Source organism: Alligator sinensis, unplaced genomic scaffold, assembly GCF_000455745.1.
Source record: "Alligator sinensis unplaced genomic scaffold, ASM45574v1 scaffold135_2, whole genome shotgun sequence".
Classification (NCBI taxonomy): domain Eukaryota; kingdom Metazoa; phylum Chordata; order Crocodylia; family Alligatoridae; genus Alligator; species Alligator sinensis.
Window position 1 is genome coordinate 219821 of NW_005842067.1, and position 7263 is coordinate 227083.

The 7263-nt window shown below is 38.7% G+C and overlaps 1 long non-coding RNA gene across 1 annotated transcript in view; it reads left to right on the forward strand.

The window, feature by feature from the left end:
• The first annotated feature begins 550 nt into the window (after nt 1–550).
• LOC102388261 overlaps nt 551–7263 on the forward strand; it is a 40489-nt gene continuing 33776 nt past the window's right edge. The window contains exons 1-2 of the long non-coding RNA XR_323801.1: nt 551–652; nt 1258–1280. This is a non-coding gene — a long non-coding RNA (uncharacterized LOC102388261). The remainder of the gene's footprint in view (nt 653–1257; nt 1281–7263) is intronic.

Here is a 7263-nt window from a genome sequence, read left to right on the forward strand (position 1 = left end):
TCTTAATTAGCAGCCTATATTTCTTTCACTATTTTTGATATTTAGGGCTTCTCTTTTATTTTTAGCAAACAAACAAACAGCGTATTTTCTAGTTGGCTGTGCAGTCTTTAGCACATTTAAAGTTACACCTATGGCTGAGTGGTCTTCTCGGGTCATTTCTTAACCTGGGTAACAGGTGTTTTGCTTTCAAACTAATTTTCCAGTTCCATTATCTACTTCACTTAATACCCCAGAGAGCTGCTCCATATATCCTAGATTTTGACATAAGTATTTATTTTTAATTTCTTTTTATTGCCAACATATATATCTGTCCTCTAGCACCTTGGTAATAATGTCAGTCCATCATCCCTCCAGACTATTAAACTCTTGGAAATTACAATGTACAGTGTCAACCCAAGAGATGAAAATGAAAACCACATGCTCCAGCTGTTTATGTCCTAATTGCATGGCATGAACTTCAATTATTTTTTTCAGCTGTGACCCACTGGAAAGGTGAAAGAAATAAAAGAGCCAAAGAGAAGTTGGTGGATAGGACAGCAGGAGAGTGGTTTACTGTGTTCAGTCTGTTGTATCAGTCTTCTCCTTACCTCTGTAGGAATGCAGAAGACTGCAAAGCAATAGCAGTGCATAGTGAAAAAACACCTGTGGTGTGGTGAGATTTTTTTTTTCTCTTGTATGAGTAATGTTCATATTTTATTTCTAATGCCTGCAGAGACTTCCCTTTGTGCCTACACTTTTCCCACATACTTAAAATTTGCAACACTTATTTGTTTTGTGAATGCACTGTAAAACAAGAGATGCCAGACTAGGCAGAAGCAGCAATCGAGTGATTGCAGGGGGAGGACTAACCACTCCATCCTTTTGATAGGATGGCCTCAGCATAATTTTTTTCTTTACAACTTGGCCCAACTGGTAATATCTGTCCAGAATGGACCCAGAGAATAATGAACTGAAATAAAGTAGTTCCTCCCTATGCTCACATAATACTTTAATGTGTGCTCTATTTTCAGTACCTTATGTATTGGCAAAGAAAGCCTGAGTTCAAATTTAAAAAAAGAGTTATTCTAACTTCCTTGAAAACCTGATCCATCCTGCAGCTTCATTGCAAGAAAATTCCTTATGTGAAGTGAACTGTATTAACTCTGATAATCCGAAGAATGCAGATTATTCCCATGAGTTAAACCATAGGATCGATCAGGCTCTGAATGAAAAGCAAAAAGCTTTGACTGACCAGGTTCATTTTGTTTTGTTTTACAGAACTGGCCCCTAAGGATAGCTGTGTAAGTAACAATGTTTTGGCATTTGTTTAATAAAAATACTGAATTTTTAAAGAATTATTCTACCAAATTCTGAAGCATGCAAAAACAAATCAAAAGCAATTGCTAGTCTGGCTCTTTAAAAGAAGACTGAGGGTACATCTGCATGTGTGCCAGGTCTGCCTTTTTAGGTGAGTTAAATCTGAAAATACTTCAGGTTACCAACATCTGGGCAGGCCTGTAGGTCTGGGAGCAGAGAGCTGTTTGGCGGTGAACGTGGTTCTGCAGGCTGAAGACAACAAAAGGGTGCACTGTGGCCGAAGAAGTCTTTTGGTAGAGAAGAGATCATACCTGAAAATGTGTCCTCTTATTGAAGAAGGTTCTAGTGAAAGCTGGTTGAGTCTTTATAGGAGCATAGCAAAGCTAGGAAGCTTTAGAAACAGATGCCTGTCGGACTAATAGAGGCCAACTAAGTACGCTTGTTGCAAAGCAAAAGACCCTAGAGAAGAAAATAATACCTGCCTTTGCCCTTGCTATTGGTACATTGTCCAATTCCTGGTTCCCATACCTGAACCTGTAGAGAGAGTGTCTACGTGTTCTCCATGGGGAATTTTATTGCAAAAGGTGTGAAGATGGAGTAGGATAGACAGTTCATGGTCTCTGGTATTCAGTGTCAGATGTCGGAGGGCTTGGTGACTCAATTATGCAGGAAACCAAGAAGAAATGTAGCAAATGTCTGCTGAAACTTGTTCAGCCATGTATACACTGACTCCCCGAACAGCAACATTAGAACTATAGGTAGGGAACAAAATTCTTCCCCTACCAGAGTTGCCTGAGTTGTGTGTTTCTTTTGCTGGTTTGTTTTCGTGTGTTTTGTTGTCGTCCTCCCCCCCCCCCCCCCCCATACTTCTGTAGACCTGGCACTTTAGAGAGGTTAGAAATTGTGGAGTGTAGGGTCCTGTCCCTTATCTTTGAACCATGATGCAAATATGAGTAAATAGCTCTGACTCTTGCATGGGTATGTGGCATGTTGGAGCAGTGAAGGGAAGCTGCTTATTTTAAACATTAAGCTAGTTTTCCTAGTTTTAAATGGAATAATATGTTATGTGCACAAAAATGTTTTTGCTGTTGAGTAATGAGCCTTTTAGGGAATAAACAACTGGAGACTGGGATAGTGTTATGCTTATAATTCAGTACTGTTGGTGATTCTGGAGAAGGCACTACCTCTTTCCACTGAGCAAATACCTGAAAAACCGTGTAAAACAACAAATGGAAAACATAACTTTACTCCTTAGAAACTGTCTTCTAGTTTCACAGACTTTGGGGTCTTGTACTACTATACCTTACACTTGGGGCTGTTGGGTTTTTTTTACCACCCTACCCTCTCACCTATTCTAAGCAGGACTAGATGCCCCAGGTAAAACAAAAAACAAAACAGCTGAGCCTGTCTGAGTGCTCTCACTGGTACCAACTTACCTAAAACCACCAGTGTCTGCATAGCCATTACTGCTGTAATCCTAGCACAGCAGTTGGATTGCTCCTTCACTCTTCCTGGGTAAATGTTTCAAGAGATCAGTAACACCATATTACATCTCTTCCAAACTCCTCAAGCACTCTCTTCCAGAGCAGTACCTCCACTGGTGGAAGAACTATATGCATTTTTCAAACTTGCTTGAGCCATGATCCTGTGGCATACTAAGCACACAAGACCTGGTCTTGAGTCGTAGCTTTTGAGCAACAACCATGTTAAACACTCCTTCAGTGTTCCTCAGGAAGAGAGATGGGAGTTAACGCGAGTCAAGGATTTCCAAACTTGCTGTTCTAGATTCTTAAAAGTGGAAGAGAAGCCAACCAACTATCTGTATATAAGGTGAAAACCAACCCTGGCATGCATCCAAAGAATATTCATGCTATTTTCAGGTTTCTCTATTGCATCTGCTAATAGCGGTGGTGATACTGCAGTTGTGATTCACACTGACACGTCTGTGATTTCAGCCTCTACCGAAGAGTAATGGTGAAATATCATTGCCTTTGCATGTTTACTTGTAGCATACCTCCCATTGTATTTGCGCTGCCTTATGTTAAACGCCATAACAACATATTTTTGCCTAAGCCAGACTTAGCAGTGATTCATTCTTACAGATAAGAAACTTTAATTTAACCTCCCTTGAAAGGCACTTTTCTCTCTAACTGGAAAAAGAAAGCAAGTCAGAGCTTTCCCACAAACTTATAGACTCTTTCATTTGTTCTTTTAGTGCTCAAATGAGTGAGGATTTTTGGAAATAGAAACTTTCACTCAAACCTTCACCTTGCAATCAATCGGTCATGAGATGCTGATGCTGTAAGGATTGCATTATACACGTACCAAAAAGTGGCATCTGCCCCAAGGTGTTTACAAAGTAAAGGACAAAAAGTAGATGCCCTGGGAGATGCAAGGGAACAAGCTGGAATCATTAACTGCAATAACAAGCTAAGGAGCATTAGCATTAGCTCCCATTAAGGTAGGCAAAAGAGGTCAGATTTTTTTATTTTTTTTTTTAAGTATTTAGAGAGCTGCATGGCTGGATTTATAAAGCACCTAGGTGAGGTAGATGAGTTGTGCTATAGAGTTCTGGCAAGGACTTTTTTTGGGGGGGGGGAGAAGGTCACACTTGTATGAATTTGACACACCCAGAGGCTAACAATTGCTCAGACTAACATGGGTACTTGAGGGGGGGTGGCCCACAGTGGGTAAGTATTCACTAGAGTGTTTGAACACTTGCTAATAGGTTTTGATGCATGAGATTCTTTATTGTTTCTTTTTTAATGGGAAAGTAAGGTTTTTTGGGAATTGTACCTTTTTTAGGAGCAAGTAGTGCATGTTGCAGTTAGCTCAGAGGAATGCTCAAATGTGAAGATTTAAACCATTAGACTGAGTGGATTTCTATCAGAACACCTGATTCTGAATGGCTTGTGAAGATACTGCTGGAAGCATGCATCAGTAACCACTGCTTGCTCACTTGTATGGGTAGGAAAAGATGTGTAATGGTAGGAGATTGGTCTGATTGCTTTGAACCGTGGGCTGCTTAGTCCGTGGTCTTGGGAAGGTGTCACCGCCCTTTATTCAGGATAAGTTATAAAATTTATAATTGTCCACAATGAGAGCTGGAACCTCGGAGGCAGTAACACAGTATCCGTAGTTTTCTGTAACCTCAAGATGGATAAATTGGTTATTCTCAAATTCACAGAAGGGCTTATTCGTCATAGATGCTTAAAAGGGTAACTTTTTGTGTGTGGGTTTTTTAAAACTTTATAGTATCTATTTATGTATAGTAAATTACTTGTGCATCTTGCTGGCTAAATCACACCTTCTTTTTGAAGTTCCGAACAATTAATTGGGTAAAAAGTCTGCTTCACTGGATCCATAACGTATGCAAATTCTTTAAGTGCATTTTTATATGTTGAAGTGTTATGAGCTCATAAACCAACTTTCACTAGTATTTTGCAATACATAGAAATTATTTAGAAGTTAAAACTAACTATGCATTCTTAACCCTGCTTATAAGGAAATGTATTTCTTACAGGTAAATGGTAATTTTATTAAGTAAATGTTGTTTGCAAGTACCCCAATGTGTCCTTCAGAGTCTAGGAACAATGTTCAAACACATGCAAGTAACACTACATATGCCTAAACTGGTCAGTCCTAAAGGGAAGTAGTTGCATGCCAGAATATTCACATCCACAAATGTTTGCCTGACAAAAGCTGTAAGATCCAATCCTCAAAATATGTGTATTAAACCTTTAAATATATTGCTAAGCTAACTAACAACTGGATCAGTAGGTCTACAGTGTGCATAACTTAAATGTAAAAGCCTTGAGTGTAAGCTGTGTATGTTGTATATAACAAAATGCAAATTCTTGGAGCTAACAAGAATTGTGACAACAATGACATGATTACCTGAGGAAAGTCTTGGCCCAAATGTCTTTGTAGAAAGAATACATGATTTCTAAACTCCCCTAGGCCAAAACAGTCTCCTTTCCAGCAAGCCTTTGGCTAAGAGTATAGAACAAAACCTATTAAAGACAATGAAACAAATTTCCACTGAAGAAAAAATATTAATTTGTGATGCAAGAAAGAAATAAAGCCCTTGATGCAGTAATCCTCTGGCTGAGCTCTAATAGGCCTTAACTAATTTTGGCTGTGGCTGCTTGGAAACTAGCAATCGCTGAGAACCTTTTTAAGATCTGAAGCCTTTTCTCCCTATTTCTTCCATTAATTTCGTACGAAGATAGAAATTCAGTCCCCTTCATCTGGGCTGTTGCTGAACTATTTAACACAATTCAGCTCTTGAGTTGTAGCCAGCAGAGCTCATGTATCCCTAAACAAGCTCCAAGTACTTCAATGTTCTGGTGTTCTCCAATAACTCGAAGGGGATGATTTAGACGTTGTTTGCAGCACATGCCTGGATTTGTCAGGTGCCTAGACCGAACAGGCAAGAGCAGTTGGAGCTGCTGTTTAGACCCAATGATGAGTGTGAATGACTGGCAGTTTCTGCAGACCTAGCTCTTGTTTAAACTCTGTCTGACTTTAATTTGAGGCACTATGCTTATATTAGTCATGGAAGTAATTGCTCCAGTTTATAGGACTGATTTTGAAGCAGAAATGGAATACTGTATCTTCTCGCATACAACATGCTTCAGAATTAACTATGTACCTTGTCTTTGAAAGGCGAGAACAAGAAGAAGAAGAAAAAGATGTTTCCTTGTAGTAAGTAGTTAAGCAGCAGCTAGGGAGCTAAGCCTGTTCACTATTCTGCTCGCTGTGAGTTAGGTGTAAATTTTGCTTCTGCTTGTAAGGCAGAAACTTCTCTTACCACTTTGTTCTAGCAGATAATACACACTGCAATGTCCAGCAGCTGTTTTTTGGGGGAAAAGGTGTGCTTGTATGTAAAAATAAATAATAAGGTAATTTATATTTGGGAAAGATCCCCCTCCCCCCCTCTTGCTCTTCAGAAATTACAGTCAACTTTATTATTAATTTAATCATTCAAGCTTATTTGTTCTCTCTATCTTCCAAATTCTTGCTCAGCTCATGTATTGCATTAAACAGTACATTGTTGGTTTTCATTGGATGCATCTTATCCAGCATGAATACCTCTATTCAAAATATACTTCCCTTTTTAAATAAACTCTTATCTTGGCATAGGAATATTTCTGGAAACTGTTCTTTCTACTATTAAATTGTTTACCACAGTATAATAGAAAATTAATAAGAAAGGTGAAGAGAACTAATCTTGCACTTGAATTTTTGTTAAAATACATAAACAGAAAATATACCGTAATTTAACTTTTTTTTTTTTTTATAGCAGTTAATCCTTTAAATGAATTTAATCAAGTCATGCTTTCAGCTGTATAATATTACCCATAACTGGAGGTAACAATTGGGAATCTCTGACCTGTAAGTTTGTGTGTGTGTGTGTGTGTGTGTGTGTGTGTGTGTGTGTGTGTGTGTACACGCACACACGTGTTATCAAGGAGCTAGGATGTCTGAATCTTGGGTGAGTGGAAATCTTACTTCACCACTAGTACCAGTACTTTTTAAAGCTAATTTTAACTTTGTTATCTAGTTTTTAATTGTACCGGTCTCTATCCATCCCATTCTAGTTTGCAGGAGAATTAATCTTTCAAGGATTCTCAAGAACTCCTAATTTATATTTGAAAGCCTACTTTGGCACTCCGATTTGGGCATCGTGGGTCTTTCACAAGTGGAAGGTCCTGTGCAAATGATAACATGCATTCTTCTAACAGTGTCTCCCAACAGTTCTTACAATGTGTGTTGAATGGCACTTCCTCCACTGTCTAAACTAGACATCTGGATTTAAATGAATCAATATCAGCAAAACATACTCTTTTTTCCTGCCTCCTTAATCTGTGTAAAAAGCATATCTCTGTTCTACACTTAATTATATGACTTGCCACAAACCCCTTGGAACTTGATCCTTCTCTCCTTTGCCAGGGGCTAGGGAAA